This window comes from Kogia breviceps, chromosome 1 (genome assembly GCF_026419965.1).
Source record: "Kogia breviceps isolate mKogBre1 chromosome 1, mKogBre1 haplotype 1, whole genome shotgun sequence".
Lineage (NCBI taxonomy): Eukaryota > Metazoa > Chordata > Mammalia > Artiodactyla > Physeteridae > Kogia > Kogia breviceps.
Genome location: NC_081310.1, coordinates 12,243,020 through 12,262,063, shown reverse-complemented (window position 1 = coordinate 12,262,063; position 19,044 = coordinate 12,243,020). Strand labels below are relative to the sequence as shown.

General features: G+C 35.3%; 1 pseudogene; it reads left to right on the top strand.

Annotated features, from left to right (window-relative positions):
- Window positions 1–2,059: 2,059 nt before the first annotated feature.
- On the top strand, window positions 2,060–4,882 carry LOC131742396 (metalloreductase STEAP2 pseudogene; annotated as a pseudogene).
- The last annotated feature ends 14,162 nt before the right edge of the window (window positions 4,883–19,044 follow it).

The following is a 19,044-nucleotide window of genomic DNA, read 5'->3' as shown; positions in this document are numbered from 1 at the left end:
GTCTTGTGAACTAATTTGGAGAATATAGTTGACAGTTATCAAATGATTTTGAACAGGAAAATGGCATTTAGATAGATCACTCTAATTGTAGATCAAAGTATTGCTGCTCATGTAGACAATAAATTATTGAATAAAACTGTCAAAGAAGAATTTATATTAGAGAGGAATGGTGGATCTGAGTAAAATCTGGAGTAATCCCTAGATATAACATCTGTATTTGTGTCTTATAATTTTGATCCCTTATCTTACTTTAGATTTCTCCAGAAGCAGAGCCTGAGACAAGGATTTGAGAACAAAGAGCTTATTTGGGAAGTGTACCCAGGATACACCAGCAGCAAAGTAATAATATCTTAGGGAAGGGAGGGCTGTGTTATCAAGCAAATACTGGTATGGGGGCTTGATCTTTCTGAGAAACTCTGGAAGATCGGGAAACTATCCATCAGCTCCAATAGATAACATTTTGAGATATCACTGAACATAAATATTTTGCCAATTCATATTCAGAGATGGTCAGAGAACTCCTAATTTCATGAATTGATAAAGCAATAAGAAAGTAAATATACATTTTCTAAACATTTTAATAACATTAATATTGATAATATCACTGATACATTTTCCTTCAGTATTTTATGTGTGTGAGTGCATATGTGTGTATATATATGTATATATATATATATACATATATATATGCATGCATGTACCTAATCATTTTCAGTCATGTTTTTGCTTTTCTACTTATATATTTTTCAAGTAGTCTCATAAGTTCATAAATACTCTTCTTTTTTTTTTTTTTTTTTTTTTTTTTTTTGGTGGTACGCGGGCCTCTCACTGCTGTGGTCTCTCCCGTTGCGGAGCACAGGCTCTGGACGCGCAGGCTCAGCGGCCATGGCTCACGGGCCCAGCCGCTCCGCGGCATGTGGGATCCTCCCGGACCAGGGCTCGAACCCGTGTCCCCTGCATCCGCAGGCGGATTCTCAACCACTGCGCCACCAGGGAAGCCCCATAAATACTCTTTAAAATAGTTATTAAAATCAAAATCAAAATTTTATTTTAGTTCAATAATCTGTGTACTCCATTGACCTACCTATATAAAATTGTTTATTTATCCATTTCCTTTATGTCGAACATTTTGCTTCATTTTATATATTTATGTGATGGCTATATCTGAGAAGTTTATTTCATTTTCCAAGTGTTATTATAAATAGCATCACAATGAACATTTTAAATCATAGTTCTTCAAGCTTATTTCTGATTATTTTCTTAAAGATATCCCTAAAAAGAGAGGTATTGGTCATTGATACAAATATTTTAAGACAGTTGATTGCAGCGTATATATGTAATAGTAATATATAAAAACATCCATTGTCAGATTTTTGTAGTTCTTTAAGTCAGTGTGGTCTGCAAACATTTTTTATCATACACCTCTTAAGAAAGAAAAGTGTTGAGCAATCGCAGACATTTACAATTATATACATTTCTTACTATATAAATATAGTATATGAATCAAAAATTTGTAGAAAAATAAGGAATTAATAAAAATTATATAAGAAGTTCTTATATTTTTCTCAAACACCTTTGGAATCATTTTATACTTTGTGTTTTCCATGTTTTTGATTTACAGTATGGCCATTTTTATCAATTAGGAGTCGAGTTAATTACATGATGAAGCATGAGAAAAACTAGCAAATAGGAATGTCAATGTTGAAGCAACTATTTATAGACTTAGTCTGATGATATTAATCATTATAAGAAAGCCTTATTTGTTAGTGTGTCACAGTTTACAATTTACTTTTACACAAAAAAATCTTAAGTGATTTTCCCAAGTGCCTTATAACATGGACAGAACAGCAGGTGTTAACATCTCAGTTTTGAGATTCAGGAAGCCTTATGTCTTTCTTGGCCATATGGACAATAATAATAATAATATATCTGTTATTAATAATAAGATCCTGCAAGTGCTGAGCATTTGGTTAAAATCAGGGTTTAGAATCAGGGTACTCTGGGTGATAGAAGCAGGATGAAAAGGCCTGATATGTGTAACCATGGGATTAGGCTGGTCATGGTGAAGAACAGGGCACTTAAAGCTGGGGGTCACAGTGGACCTGGGTCACGAGGGTGAATCCTAAGTCCAGGTGATGAGGCCTAGAGGATCAGAATCCAGGAAACAGTGAAATAGGCAATACAGAGTGAGGAACCAAGTATAGAACTTCTCTGCAGGTGACTGTGTGTGTGTGTGTGTGTGTGTGTGTTAACAGAAACCATGTAATCTCTGGGCTAGAAAACAGTTTATTTCTCATATGGAAACTTAGTGCCATTTCCTGGAGCCCTGAAGCCCATGGAGGGACACAATGTCAGACAAACTTTCACTTGTTCCTGCATCTCAAGAATCTTGATGTAACATGGTTCAGAATTTATAGAGGACAGTTAGTCTATGGGCCCAACCTCCCCTTCATTGAAAGAAAGGCCTTTACTTTGAGTTGCAAAAAAACAAAATAAAATAAAATAAGAATAAAAAAATATTTTCTGGGGAGAGTGTTAGGAAGGTACCTAGATTTTTACTGTCCTGGAATTTGAGCAAATGTCTCTACATCAGATGAGTTTAATTCCCATACTCTCTTTGGAGCCATATCCAATATATAGTTTCTGAGGCAATCATCCTTTAAGATTTTTTTTTAAAATTTATTTATTTAATTAGTTTATTTTTGGCTGTGTTGGGTCTTTGTTGCTGTGCGCAGGCTCTCTCTAGTTGCGGCGAGTGGGGGCCACTCCTTGTTGCGGTGTGAGGGCCTCTCACTGCAGTGGCCTTCCTTGTTGCAGAGCACGGGCTCTAGGCGTGCTGGCTTCAGTAGTTGTGGCTCTTGGGCTCAATAGTTGTGGCGCGTGGGCTTATCTGCTCCGCGGCATGTGGGATCTTCCCGGACCAGGGCTCGAACGCATGTCCCCTGCATTGGCAGGCGGATTCTTAACCACTGTGCCACCAGGGAAACCCACGATCAACCTTTAATCAAGCTTGCCAGTGCTTAGGTCAGAAAGCCTGGGCCTTGAAGAAACATAAAAATATTCACAAAGAACTGTTTTCTAAAACTGATGACCACAGCAGCAAGAGAGGAGAACACAGCTATAGAACAATGCTTCCAGGGATGGGACTTTCCAGAAATTTCCTGAAGTGCTTGTCAGGTTTTTCAGCCACAGAAATTGTCTTTGTGCTTGATTCCATTCTTTTAATACCGTCGCTTTCTCTGTCTTGTTTTATCTTTCCCCCTTAAATATTACCTTTTTCCATTGCATGTCCATGAAATAGTCATTTCATCTGCTATAAAGTTTGTTGTTGCCTCATCACTACATTGAAAATGCACCCTTTACCTCCCACCGCTTGAGCCAAACTACTGGCTGTACATTTTTCACATCCTCTGGGTGGGAGCTGCGGCAGTGAGACCGCCTGTGAAACGCTGTCGTCTAGTTTTCTGATGTGACTCAGGAAGAGGGGAGAGACTGACAGGGGGCATTACAGAAAGGGGCCAGTCGGAGGTGGGGAAGCTGCCCGCCGCGGGCCGGGACGGGGTCCCTGGGCCGAAGAGCCCCAGTGCTGCTCAAGGGGAGCTGCTAGGCCCGCCTCTGCCCCCCCCCCCCCACCGCGGAGGGCGCGGAGAGCTTTGCTGTTCAAAGAGGGGCCCGCGGTGGCATCAGCACCACCTTATCGGAAGTGCAGAATCTCGGGCCCCTCTCCAGACCTACTGAATCAGAATCTGCGTTTGAACAAGATTCTCAGGATATCTGTGGTGATCTTGGAAGAGTCCGTATCGTGGAATCGATCTCTATGATGGGAAGCCCCAAGAGCCTTAGCGAAACTTTTCTGCCTAGTGGCATAAGTGGTATCAAAGGTGCAAAGAAAGTCTCTGTAGGTGTAATTGGAAGTAGGGATTTTGCTAAATCCCTGACTATTCGACTTATTAGATGTGGCTATCATGTGGTCATAGGAAGCAGAAATCCTAAGTTTGCTTCTGAATTTTTTCCTCATGTAGTAGATGTCACTCACCACGAAGATGCTCTAATAAAAGTAAATATAATATATGTTGCCATACATAGAGAACATTACATCTCCCCTGTGGGACCTGAGACCTCTGCTTATGGGTAAAATCCTTGATTGATGTGAGCAATAACATGGGGTTAAACCAATACCCAGAATCCAACGCGGAATATTTGGCTTCATTATCCCTGGACTCCTTGATTGTGAAAGGATTTAATGTTGTCTCAGCTTGGGCACTTCAGTTAGGACCTAAGGATGCCAGCCGGCAGGTTTATATGTGCAGCAACAATGTTCAAGCTCGACAGCAGGTTATTGAACTTGCCGGTCAGTTGACTTTAATTCCCATTGACTTGGGATCATTATCATCAGCTAGGGAGATTGAAATTTACCCCTGCGACTGTTTACTCTCTGGAGAGGGCCAGTGGTGGTAGCCTGGCCACGTTTTTCTTTCGTTATTCTTTGGTCAGAGATGTGATTCATCCATATGCTAGAAACCAGCAGAGTGACTTTTACAAGATTCCTACTGAGATTGTGAATAAAACCTTGCTGATAGTTGCCATTACTTTGCTGTCCCTGGTCTACCTGACAGGTCTCCTGGCAGCTGCTTATCAGCTTTATTAAGGCACCAAGTATAGGAGATTTCCACCTTGGTTGGAGGCCTGGTTACAAGTAGAAAACTGCTTGGACACTAAGCTTTTTCTTTGCTTCGGTCTATGTTGCCTACAGCCTCTGCTTACCAATGAGAAGTTCAGAGAGATACTTTTTCTCAACATGGCTTATCAGCAGCTATGGGATGTGTTTGATATTTATCTGATGCTAGTAAAATACTTGATTAGTATAATTTGTAAAATATAAGATTTAAAATAGTGTAAAATTTTACATACCTTGTAATAGAAATTTTGGTATATTTAGGGAGGGGAAAGAATTGTTCTTTAAATAATGTTTCTGCATAAGAATTATGTGGCTAATTCAAAATCATTTAGAGTAAAAGCTGCTACTATCCCTTTCTTTGCAGAATAAAAGCAGAGAAGTGAAAAAAAAAAAAAAAAGGGGGCCAGTCACCATAGGGTGACTATATTTTTTAACATTGCATTTTATCGAAAGAATATTTTTTCTTTCTCTTTAAGAATTTTGATCAATTACAACAGCTCAGAATATCATGGGTGTCTCTGCACCTCCAAAATACAATAACCCGTCAATGAATATGATGAATTAGTCATAAATCCAAGACCACAAAGTCATTATTATTCAAAACTTGACAAAGTGCATCATGTTTTGAAATAAAAGGCTGTTATAAAGCATTACTACCCTTTTACTTATCAAAGTCAAGTGGTAGTTTTAACAAGTTAGTTTCCACAAAAGCTTTAACAAGATGAATGGATTTATAACACTGTCAGATACAACTAAGAAAAACTTGGAAATAACTGACAAAAAAAAGCCCAGGAGACTTTTATCCATTCAGCCTCACCATCACAGGTACTGTCTGACAGCACATCTCGTCTCTCTGATGTTCAGTACAAGAGATTATGTATCTGACACTGGATTTTTATAGGTAAATACAAGAATTCCTTATTATAAAATGGTCTCTTGAGAAATTTATAATATTTTGGCATCACTTTCAAGAAGAAACAGGACTCAAAAATATAAGTAACTTCAACTTATACATTCTTCCACTCTCCTGCCTCTTGCTGTAGAATGTGTAAAAACTAAAATACAGTATGCTTTTTACCCTGTTGTAGCTGTTTATACTTTACATATATGATACCACTGGGAAAAACTTTTAAAGGATCTTATGATAGTATGAAAATAGATTTCATTTATGATTCCCCCCAAAAAATTTAAATCGATTTTTAATGTTTGAACTAACTCAAATAAATCTCAATTAATGCATTTTTTTGGTCAAATACAGCTTTAGAAATATTTTGATTCCAGACATTTCAAGGAATGAAAGTACATGAATTTGAATGAATTCACCATGACCAAAAACCAATAGCTATTTGTTGGTTTTATTAGTTCATTACCTAATTACTTACTAATTTTGTGCAAAATAAAGTGGTCTCATTGAACGTTTTAATGATTTTGCTGCTTGTTTATACAGTGTTAAGCGTATATAAAGTTTTCAATAAATGCTCGTTATTGTCATTATAATTATACTAACCTGCATCTCTTGGACTCCTCCATTTTCAGAGAACTTTCATTATTGATACTCTGTGTCTATATGTTTTCACCCTCTCCTCGTCTACTGTTGCCATTTCATCACCATTAGTATTTAATAAAGATTAAATTTCACAGTGAAATGATTGACATTTCCGACTCAAGTGCTCGTGACTCTCCACTGGTCTTCCATCGCTGCCTCCCTGGTCACGTGGTCTTCTCTCGTCATGAGTCTGTGTCTTCTCCTCTTCTTATAGGAAGACAAGTCTTGTGGATTAAGGACCACCCTAATCAGTATATAACCTCAGACTAACTTGATTACATCTGCAAAGACCCTGTTTCCAAATTAGGTCACATTCAAAAGTACTAGGAGTTAGGACTTCATCATACCTTGTTATAATGTACCTGTTCTTTGTTAATTCTGCTATTACTGTTCCACTTTCTCTTTTATTTGTGCTCTAATCACTATTATTTCTTTCTTACTAATTGCATCAGATTTAAATTACTCAACTTCCTTTTACTTTTTATGACAGATGATTTATTTCTACTCTTTTAAAATATGAGCATTTATATCTATAAGTTTCTCTCTAATCACTGCTTTAATTCTATTCCACAAATTTAGATACATTGAGATTTTAATATAATTAATTTCAAAATATTTTATAATTACCCCTGTGATTACTTTTCTTTAATCCATGAGTTCTTTACGAGTGATTTTTTTAAATTTCCAAATATATGGGACATTTCTAAATGCCTTTTAAAATTAATTATTATTTTAAGACCAGTATGTTCAGAATACACTTTCTAATATTTCTGTCTTTGAAACTTTTGAGAATGGTGCATATGGCTTATTTTGATGAAAAGTCTGGGTGAAGAATAAATATTCTGTAATTATTAGGTATAGCATTTTGTAAAACCAGTCAGGGTAACTGACTGACTGATTTTATACCTTCCGAATCGTTACTGCTTTTTATCTAGTTATCAACTCCAGAGAGATGTTTGTCAAAATCTCCAGCTATGCTTTTGGATTTAACTCTATTGCTTTAAGTTCTGTGAGCTTTTGATTTATTTATTATAAAAATTCTATTATCATGTAAATCACTAGGAATTTATATCTTCCTGATATTTGAAACTTTTATCATCTTCTGTGATAGTCTTTGTCTTGATACTTAATAACCCTACCATTTTCTACATTTACTGTTGTTTGATAAATCTCTTTCCATCATTTTCTTTTATTCTATCAGTGTTTTAAATTCAAATCATGACCCTGTAGAGAGCATATGCTTCAGTCATGTTTTGAATTCAACCTAACTTCCTCTCACTTGGAATATTTAGATCATTAATTGTAAACAAAATTAATATAAATTGTTTGACTGAGTTCTGTCTTACTATTTGCTACTTCCCCAATCCTCTCTACTGATCCTTCTTGTCCTACTGTTGGGTTCTTTCTTGAGTTATCTACTGGTTTTTGAAAAACTATTCTAGTTTATTTATTCTATTGACTTTTTACCTATACCTCTTTACACTTTTTAGTGATTTCTCTAGGGATTAAAGAATTAATCCTTGGAATATAGCCAATATTTTATAATAACTTTAAATGGAGTAAAATCTATAAAAAATATTGAATCAGTATATTATACCTGAAACTAATATGATATTCTAAATCAACAATACTTTAATATAAGAAATTTTTTTTTAAATGTGCCCTTAACCTATTACAGTCCCCCTTGATCTAGTACATAAAATGTAAAAGTCTTGCTACAGATATGTACAATTAATTACCCTCATCCTTTGTGCAATAGTTTTCATGTATATTACATCTATGTACATTAAAGACAACACAACACAGGATTATATGTACAGTTTTGCATGCCCTTTATTTCTTCCTACACCTAACATTCTATTTGGTATAATTTATCTCAAATTACTTATTTACTGTTATTTGCAGTTCAGCTCTGATGGCTGGAAACTTACTCATGTTTTATTCATCTACAGAAGGTTTTATTCTGTCTTCACATGAAGGGTAGTTTTACTAGATATGGAATTCTGGGTTAAGAGTCTGGGTTTGGTGTTGTTGTTGTTTTGATAAGTTGGACTTCATCAATAAAATAGCACAATATCCTGCTAGATAGATGATAAGACAAGTTACATCCTGGGAAAAATGTTGCACACTACAATTCTACAGCAAATTGTTTATAGGATATATTGAAAACTCAACAGTTGAATGATTAGGAAATGGACAGAATACAGATATTTCACTGAGGAGAATTGTATTACTCAGGGTTCTCCAGAGAAATAGAAACAGTAATATGTATATATGAGAGAAAGAGAGAGAGAGAGGGGAGAGAGACAGAGACAGAGACAGAGAGAGAGAATGAGAGCTATTGTAAGGAATTGTCTCGTGTGATTCTGGGGCCTGACAAGTGCAGACACAATCTGCGGGGCAGACTGGCAGGCTGGAGATCCAGGGAAGAGATTGATATTACAACTGGGGTCCAAAGTCATTCTGGAGGCAGAATCTTGTCTTCCTCAAGAGACCTCACTTATTTTTAAACTTCAGCGAAGTGGAAGAGGTCCATCCACATTATGAAGGGTAATTTGCTTTTTTCAAAGTCTACTGATTTAAATTTTAATCTCATGTAAAAATACCTTCAGTGTTACCTAAACTGGTCTTTGATCAAATATCTTGGTACCACGGCTTAGTCAAGTTGGTACGTAAAATTAACAATCACAAGTCTATGCACATGGCAAGTAATCACTTGGAAGATATTCACCATCAGCAATTCAAAGAAGTACAAATTAAAAGCACAATTAAATATAACTACACATCTTTCTTATCAGAATGGCTAATTTTTTTTTAAAGTGATACAAAATGCAGGTCAGGATACAGAGAATTTGGATCATTTTTATATTGTACATGGGAATAGCCACTGTGGAAGACAATTGGACAGTTTCTTAAAAAAACTGAACATGTAACTGTCATATGATCTGGCCATTGCACATTTTTCACAGGTAAATGAAAACTTACATTCACACAAAAATATTTCATAAATATTTATAACACATTTATTTGTAATAGCCAAAATCTGGAATCACTTCAACAAATGAATGGGTAAACAAACTGGTAAATGCAGACCTTCAACAATCTGATACATACAAAACTCCTAATAAATCTCCATAGGATTATGCTGCATTAAAAATAATAATTCTAAATTGTTACATACTGTATTATTCCATTTATCCATAACATTTCTTGAAATGATGAAATTATAGAATGGACAGGAGATTACAGGTTGCCAGGACCTAAGGCGGGAGTAGGGGCAGGAGGGAAGTGAGGTGTGTATGGCTATTAAACAGTAGTCACAGGGATCCTTGTCATGATGGAAATACTCTCTATCTTTTTCTAGAAATGTCAGTATCCTGGTTGTAGTGTTGTATTATAGTTTTGAAAGATGTTACCTTTGGGGAAAACTGTGTCAATGGTAGGGATATCTGTGTCTTATTTCTTACAACTGCATGTGAATCTATAATTATTCCAAAATAAAATGTTTAATTAAAAATCAGTTAGGAAGACTAATGAAGGTCTGTCTTAACAGGAAATAAAATGAATTGCAAAAGCAATTTGTGAGACATATCTATACGTATTGATATAGAAACCATGTTGTAAAACATATTAACAAATCATTTGTGCAGAATAAGAAGTAGAAACTCATGACTCTCTCTATATTATACTTGTCATTTAAAAAAGTAACACATATGCTAATATTTTGAAAGGGAACTAGTAGTTTACACCCAAAACGATAGGGGGTGGTAACTTTAACGAGGAGAGTTTTTGTGAGTAGGTCTATGTTTTGTGGTGTTGTTTTGAATAACACAAAGTCCAAGAGATGTTACACATCTATGCCTGGTTCTTCAATTGTATGTGTTTTGTGTTTGGTTGGTTGGCTGATAGTTTGGTTTTTATGTTGTGCATCTCTGCGGGCTCTCAAATGTTGATCTGCGCAGTCTCTGTTTCTGGAACAGCCAGTTTGGTCATCTGTGCCAAAGACCAATGATTCAGATTATTTTCTTGCTTTCTCTCTTGGTTCTTATTTGCACCATGCCACACTCATTCCTAACTTATGTTACCTTTGAGTATTGATGAGAAGGAGTGTATGTGTTGTACCTTGAGGCCACATTGCCTGATGCAGATTTCCCAGGCTGCTAAGAAGTCCTGAAGACACAGACTGAACTATTAATTAACTGGTACTTTGGTCTCATTGTTAGCGTTTCTCCTTGAATGGCAGAGGTTGTGCCTTTTACTTTTAAACAAAGACATTAAGAAATGTATCAGTCCTAGGAGCAAATTATGATTAGACTTTTGACTCCATTTTTGATATTTTACTGCTGACATCTTTCTAGCCCGGTCATTCTCTCTCTCCCTTTCATCCCATATCTGGGAAGGCCAATAAGAAAGCTAGAGAGCTCCCTCTTCTGGTGGTGATGGGAAATTCAAACCATGAAAGTCCAGGAACCCTAACCACAGTAACCCCCCAGTCATTTGCTCAGCCTTACTCTCTAACTCATTTTCTGACCAGCTTAGGGGCACTTTACTTTATCCATGTAAGGAATACACCTTTCATGCCCTCTTGGTAAGAGTGTGGGGTAATCAGTTTTGATATCTAAACCATTATTTTAGTGGGGAGTTGATCTCACTTCCATGGGGCAACCACAAGACAGTTGGCAGAGAGGACAGGGTGTTTAGACAATCTCCACCTTGACCAGAATCTTTCTGTTTTGCTCTGGGCTTGCTAACTGGTTGTGCTGTCTGATCATGAACGTGCAATGTGGTGACGCCTGCTAGCTATCTAATACATTATGTTGTGTGGCTTTGTGTTGGGCTGTGCCACATTTGCTGAGTCCTGCTGAGCCCCTGCTATAGATTTAACTGACATTTGTTGAAAGCTTTTGTAATTGGCTTTTAGAGAGAAGAGTATGGGATCAGACCCATCTTGAGATGGTCTTGGTTGAAGTGTTTTGTCCTGGACCTGTGTGTTGGGTTGACTTGTGTGGTTGGATTCAAGTATAAGTCTGACTGATGTTATGCTTAATAGGATGACTCTTACACTGTGACCATTTTTTTCTGTGACTCAACCAGGCATTGCCCCCTCCCCTCATTCTACACAACGCTCAGGTAAAAAACTGATACCCCAGGCAATATCCAGGCCCATCAGGTATTTACTCATGAGAAAATATTTGCTAGTGGACCATGGGCACGCTGAGGTCCACACTCCTAATCCTAAAAGCAGATGATTCACTAGAATCCTGTGCCTTAAATGCATCCGCTGCTGCTGCTTCTGCCTAGACCTCTGCAGCCGAAAGAATCCTAATCCGCAGAGTTACAGGGAGAAATGCCCATAGTACCAATCAGGGTTATAGCTGGTTTATATGGAAGTAGAAACCTCTAATAGATTTCAGTGAGTATAATTCATAATATTATCTGCCATTTATAAATACATCAGAAACTTTTCAATGAGATAATAATTTTAAGCTATGAATTATTTTTTTCACGAGAAAAGTATTAGAAAAATCATACTGATATTCAAAACATTACCAAGATGAAACATTTTAAATTAGTGACTGGATAATGTAATTTTAATATAAAAATGCAGTAACCAGCTATAAATATCACCAAGAGATGAATATCTTTCATCAAAAGTAGTTAATGTGTATATGGTTCAGAATTATTTAATTATTACAGTGTTAAACTATGCCTGACATAATTTATAATGTTAGTATCAAAGTTGAGTTACAAAGAGAATTAATGGTGTATATGTTGAATATTTGAAAAAGTAAATTAATTTAAAATCCAAGGAATATTAAAGGCAGTAATATACATTAGTACACTTATTTAGATACACAATAGAATAAAAGAAAATCATATACTATCCTTGAAACTGATAGTAAACTGTCTTCCCACCTTAGAGTCCAAGCCATGGTAGTATTGAAAAGTTTTGTGGTCAAACAATATCCACTGAGTATAAATTCTCAAATTTGCAGGATATACTCTGCACGTTTCACTGTCTCTTTGTAACTTAAATTTATGAGGGATTTTAATATTACCTTTTAAAAAATCTACTTTAAGTTATGTTGTATTAAAGCTACCTGTTCTAATCTATAGGTACATTATTTTACATTTACTAAAAGTTTCTAGTAAAAAGATTTTTTTCTTCCAGGAAAGAATTTAAATTGGACTGTTAGTTCCACACGTATCTGTGATTCTTACGGAATGTCTGATCTTATGCTTAAACATTATGTTTGTATTCGTTCCTCTTCTTTTCAGGACATAGATTTAATTGCTTTTTGTATTTGAATATTTTTATTTTTTCAGTCTTCTATTTATTACTCTGTCTTGGTCATAAGTTCAATTTAAAAGGATGTTTTCTCCTATAAGTTCTACCCTTCATTATAAAGTTTTTCTTTTTTCCTATTCAGAACTCTCATTTCAACCTAACATATTTATCACTCCATCCAAAAGTACTCTGGATTATTTATTTCTGAAACATCACACTATTTCCAGTAATATCAAAAATAGCTGGGCTTTAATTCATGCTTGTTCTGCTCTGAATCACCAGAGGTGATTAGCATAGCCTCTTTAGCAAGAAGAAAAGCCATAGAGACCTTTAGGGCTACTGGAATTGAAGGTCCTGCAAATGATAATTATCCAGTGTTTAAACAACTAAAATCATTTCCAAATGGCCTATCTTGAATGAAATTCATAGAACACATTAATAAATTATTGAACCAAATCAAATTTTACTGTGCCATTTTTCTTATTTTTAACAGTAGAGTTCTCATAATTTGACTCAAATTGGTTGAATAAAATGTCAAATATTATTTTCCCCCAAAAAAGTGAATTTTTTTTTTTTTTATACTGCTGAAGGAGTACAAGCAACATGCAGAATGAAGTGTCAAACTACCACTGATGTAACTGCTCACAAAATATGGGTGATCATGGTGAAAAGCTGAAACCATTTCCATTAAGATCAGGAACAAGACAAGGTTGCCCACCCTCACCACTATTATTCAACATACTTTTGGAAGTTTTAGCCACAGCAATCAGAGAACAAAAAGAAATAAAAGGAATCCAAATCAGAAAAGAAGAGTAAAGCTGTCACTGTTTGCAGATGACATGATACTATACATAGAGAATCCTAAAGATGCTACCAGAAAACTACTAGAGCTAATCAATGAATTCTGTAAAGTAGAAGCATAAAAAATTGATGCACAGAAATCTCTTGCATTCCTATATGCTAATGATGAAAAATCTGAAAGTGAAATTAAGAAAACGCTTCCATTTACCACTGCAACAAAAAGAATAAAATACCTAGGAATAAACCTACCTAAGGAGACAGAAGACCTGCATGTAGAAAATTATAAGACACTGATGAAAGAAGTTAAAGATGATACAAATAGATGGAGAACTATACCATGTTCTTGGATTGGAAGAATCAACACTGTGAAAATGACTATACTACCAAAAGCAATCTACACATTCAATGCAATCTCTATCAAACTACCACTGGCATTTTTCACAAAACTAGAACAAAAATTGCACAATTTGTATGGAAACACAAAAGACCCCAAATAGCCAAAGCAATCTTGAGAAAGAAAAACGGAGCTGCAAGAATCAGGCTCCTGGACTTCAGACTATACTACAAAGCTACAGTAATCAAGACAGTATGGTACTGGCACAAAAACAGAAATATAGATCAATTGAACAGGATAGAAAGCCCAGAGATGAACCCACGCACATATGGTCACCTTATCTTTGATAAAGGAGGCAAGAATATACAATAGAGAAAAGACATCCTCTTCAATAAGTGGTGCTGGGAAAACTGGACAGCTACATGTATAAGAATGAAATTAGAACACTCCCTAACACCATACACAAAAATAAACTCAAAATGGATTAAAGACCTAAATGTAAGGCCAGACACTATAAAACTCTTAGAGGAAAACATAGGCAGAACACTCCATGACATAAATCACAGCAAGATCCTTTTTGACCCACCTCCTAGAGAAATGGAAATAAAAACAAAAATAAACAAATGGAACCTAATGAAACTTCAAAGCTTTTGCACAGCAAAGGAAACCATAAACAAGATGAAAACCCTCAGAATGGGAGAAAATATTTGCAAATGAAACAACTGACAAAAGATTAATCTCCAAAATTTATAGGCAGCTCATGCAGCTCAATATCAAAAAAACAAACAACCCAATCCGAAAATGGGCAGAAGACCTAAATAGACATTTCTCCAAAGAAGATATACAGATTGCCAACAAACACATGAAAGAATATTCAACATCATTAATCATTAGAGAAATGCAAATCAAAATAACAATGAGATATAATCTCACACCAGTCAGAATGGCCATCATCAAAAAATCTACAAACAATAAATGCTGGAGAGGGTGTGGAGAAATGGGAACCCTCTTGCATTGTTGGTGGGAATGTAAGTTGATACAGCCTCTATGGAGAACAGTATGAAGGTTCCTTAAAAAAACTAAAAATAGAGCTACCATACAACCCAGCAATCCCATTACTGGGCATATACCCTGAGAAAACCATAATTCATAAAGAGTCATATACCAGAATGTTCATTGCAGCTCTATTTACAATAGCCAGGACATGGAAGCAACCTAAGTGTCCATCAACAGATGAATAGATAAAGAAGATGTGACACATATATACAATGGAATGTTACTCAGCCATAAAAAGGAACAAAATTGAGTTATTTGTAGTGAGGTGGATGGACCTAGAGTCTGTCATACAGAGTGAAGTAAGTTAGAAAGAGAAAAACAAATACTGTATGCTAACACATATATATGGAATGTAAAAAAAAAAAAAAAAAAAAAAAAAGTCATGAAGAACCTAGGGGCAAGAGGGGAATAAAGGCACAGACTTACTAGAGAATGGACTTGAGGACACGGAAAGGGGGAAGGGTAAGCTGGGACAAAGTGAGAGAGTGGTAGTGTATATATGGACATATATACACTATGAAATGTAAAACCAATAGCTAGTGGGAAGCAGCCACATAGCACAGAGAGATCAGCTCGGTGCTTTGTGACCACCTAGAAGGGTGGGATAGGGAAGGTGTGAGGGAGGGTGACACAAGAGGGAAGAGATATGGGGACATATGTATATTTATAACTGATTCACTTTGTTATACAGCAGAAACTAACACAACATTGTAAAGCAATTATACTCCAATAAAGATGTTAAAAAATAATAATAATAAATAAATTAATTAAAAAATATATCACTGATCATGCTGATAGTTCTTAAGATAACTAACCTAAGAGGAGAATTGTTGAAAATTGACATCACTGTCACTGTCGAATCAAATCCTATGTGAAAACCAGCTAGAGTTATAAATTATCAGAGGTGTCACATCTCCCAAAGGTGGACTATAATTTAGTTTATCTTTCATTGAAGGTATAGATCTTTGGGAATTCAGTTTTATACTTGGTCACTCTGCACTAAAGCCGTCCTCCATACTGCATGCTCAAGTGCTTGTAGTTTGTTTCCTGTGGATGGCCATCATCAAAAAGTCTAAAAACAATAAATGCTGGAGAGTGTGTGGAGAAAAGGGAACCCTCCTATACTGTTGGTGGGAATGTAAATTAGTAGAGCCACTATGGAGAACAGTATGGATATTCCTTTAAAAACTAAAAATAGAGCTACTGTGTGCTCCTGCAATCCCACTTCTGGGCATATATCCAGAGAAAAACATAATGCAAAAAGATACAAGCACAGCAGTGTTTATTGCAGCATTATTCAGAATAGCCAAGACATGGAAACAACCTAAATGTCCATCAACAAATGAATGGATAAAGATGTGGTATATATATACAATGGAATATTACTCATCCATAAAAGAGAATGAAATAATGCCATTTGCAACAACATGGATAGACCTAGAGAATATCATACTAAGTGAAGTAAGCCAGACAAACATCATCATATGTTATTACTTATATGTGGAATCTAAAAAATTGATTCAAATGAACTTATATACAAAGCAGAAATAGACCCACAGACATAGAAAACAAAGTTATGGTTTGTTATGGTACCAAAGGGGAAAGGCGGGGGGTAGGGATAATTAGGAGTTTGAGATTAACATACATACTAATATATATAAAATAGATAACCAACAAGGACCTACTGTACAGCACAGGGAACTATAGTCAATATTTTGTAATAACCTATAAGGGAAAAGAATCTGAAAAAGAATATATATATATACACATTATGTATATTATATATATAGGTATATACATATATAACTGAATCACTTTGCTGTATACCTGAAACTAACACAACATTGTAAATCAACTATACTTCAATAAAAATAAATAAAATCAAAAGGTAAGACTGTAAAAAACAAACATAAACAAACAAAAAGTAAACCTCTGAATTCCTTGAGATCTTCAAATCCCCTCATAGTCGGTGTTGGCTTTGGCTCACGCGCATTCTCTGTTTGTCTTCATCTTTTGGTCTCATAATTTCCCCTCCTTTCTTGCAAGTACATTTACATATTTCAAAGTATATGCATTGCTATATTTATCAAGTATTTAAGTATTTTGTAGGAGATAGGTTTGCAGGATAAATAGTCTACACGTTTGTGGGAAATTTTGTCAGCTATATTTTGCAGAGTAAAAAAACATGTAATTTGGTAACTTAAAAAATAGGCCGTTTATATATCTCAGGATTCCATGGGTCAGTAGTTTGCCCTGGGCTCCCCTGGGAAGCTCTAAGGGGTTCTTCTGATATATCAATGATCCCAAGATCAGCAAGAGAGAGCAAACCCAAATGAACAAGAATTTTTAAGCCATTCCTTCCATCATGTTAACTATTATCCCATTAGTCAAAGCAAGTCACATGGTCAAGTGCAGATTCAACAGTTAATTAAAAAGACTCCACCCTTTTTATGAGGAGCTACAGTGTCATATTGAAAAAGTACCAACAAAGTAAGAGGAGGGGAAATTAATGGCTATATTTGCAATATACTACAAAAAGAATTTCCTTATTATTGATTTGTGTCATTTTCCTTTTTCTGTGACATTTATGCCATCCTTTTTAATTTTTAAAATAGTCATTATTAGTCACTTAATGATCTTGAAATATTAATGTATGTGTCTGAATTTAAAGCTTTATAAGGATAGGTGAATAACATTATCATTGTATTACTATTATAATTAAGGGAATGCTTAAATATGTTTGTATTTACATAACTTTTAACTGAAAAAAATATTTTTAAATATTCATAAGATTCTGTTCTCATAATTTGTTAGATTAGAAACCCTGAAAAGTATAATACTGCTTAAGAGAATAAATATATATTATAGACTTTAATGAAAATAAAGGAAATGATAAATGCAAAACTCAGAATAGACATTATTTATAAAAAAGCAAAGAAAAAAAAAGGTTGCAGTCAGGGATAGATCCAAAGAGATTTCAAATTAGTGATATTATTACTTCTCTTAAACTGGGAAGGGGTTATCTGGGAAACCCATTGTGTGTTTTATGATAAAGTATAACACTGCAGTATTGTGCAACAGTAAGATATTGATTTTGTTCTCAATAAGTGTGACTAAATCAAATGAGTAGCCATGTTTAAAAGTTGAATTCTTGTCGTCTAATTCAAACCACATACAGAAAACAATTCCAGTAAGATTGTTGATATTGAAACCAAGCAGGACCCTGCAGGCCTTCCTGCGGACAAACCGCTCTCTCCCCAGCCATGTCCCCCATCGCTTGTTTGTAGAAAAGCTTTAGCCTCCTAGGCCTTCCCTGAATTCCAAAAAGCAAATTTAATTAGAGAAATGAGAAAACATAGACACAGTGGAAAAGAAGACAAATAATAATAGTTTAGCCATAAAACAAAGTCAGGGATTTTTAGTTCCTCCTCAAAGGCTGTATATAATATACTGAGCCACATCCACTAGTTATTTTGCTGATACTAAAACTTCCACCAGGTGGAGGACCTTAACTCATGCTGACCATTAACGCATGACCCCCAGACTGGCTGGAGCCTGAAGATTAATAATGTTGACTCCTGTGACCTCAGTGGTTACCTCACCACCCACCAATCAGAATTATGCACAAGCTAAACACATACCCCATGACCCTCTCCCTCACTTTGTATTTAAAAACCCTTTCTTAAAAGCCATCAGGGTATTTAGAATCTTTTGAGCATGAGCTGCTTATTCTCCTTGCTTGGCCCCGCAATAAACTCTGTGCTTTCCGTCTCTACAACCCGGTGTCAATAGATTGGCTTTGCTACATGTCCGGCAAGCTGACCCAAGTTTGGTTCAGAAACAATATAAGTGTTAAAAGAAAAAGTAATAGTATTGCTAAAACAAATGTGAAAAATATTTTCATGACCTTTAGGTAGGTACATTTTAAAATAACTTAATTGACAATTATTCACCTTCAATTATTTTTAATGTTTAAATAATTATTATAAATGAAATTTGTTTTATTTTGCTTTAATATACATGAGTAGATTTCCTGATGGTATCTTACTAATATTTACACATTCGGGGGAGTTACTAAATGATAGTTTGTGAAGGGCTGGGTAGAATGATACAATAGAGCTTTCAAAATTGCAAGGAAATTTTAAGAAACCTAAAAATAAATTCTATAGGAGAAGAAATTGTATTATGAAATAGTACTGCTGTATGTATCTAAAAAAGGGAGAGTTTAGTGATCAGGCAGAACAAAAAATATATAGAATAGTTGGCGACACTAAACTCGAATTGCGGTTCTGTAATTTCTAGAACCAAAATACTTGATGACTTCAACAATGTTTATGTCA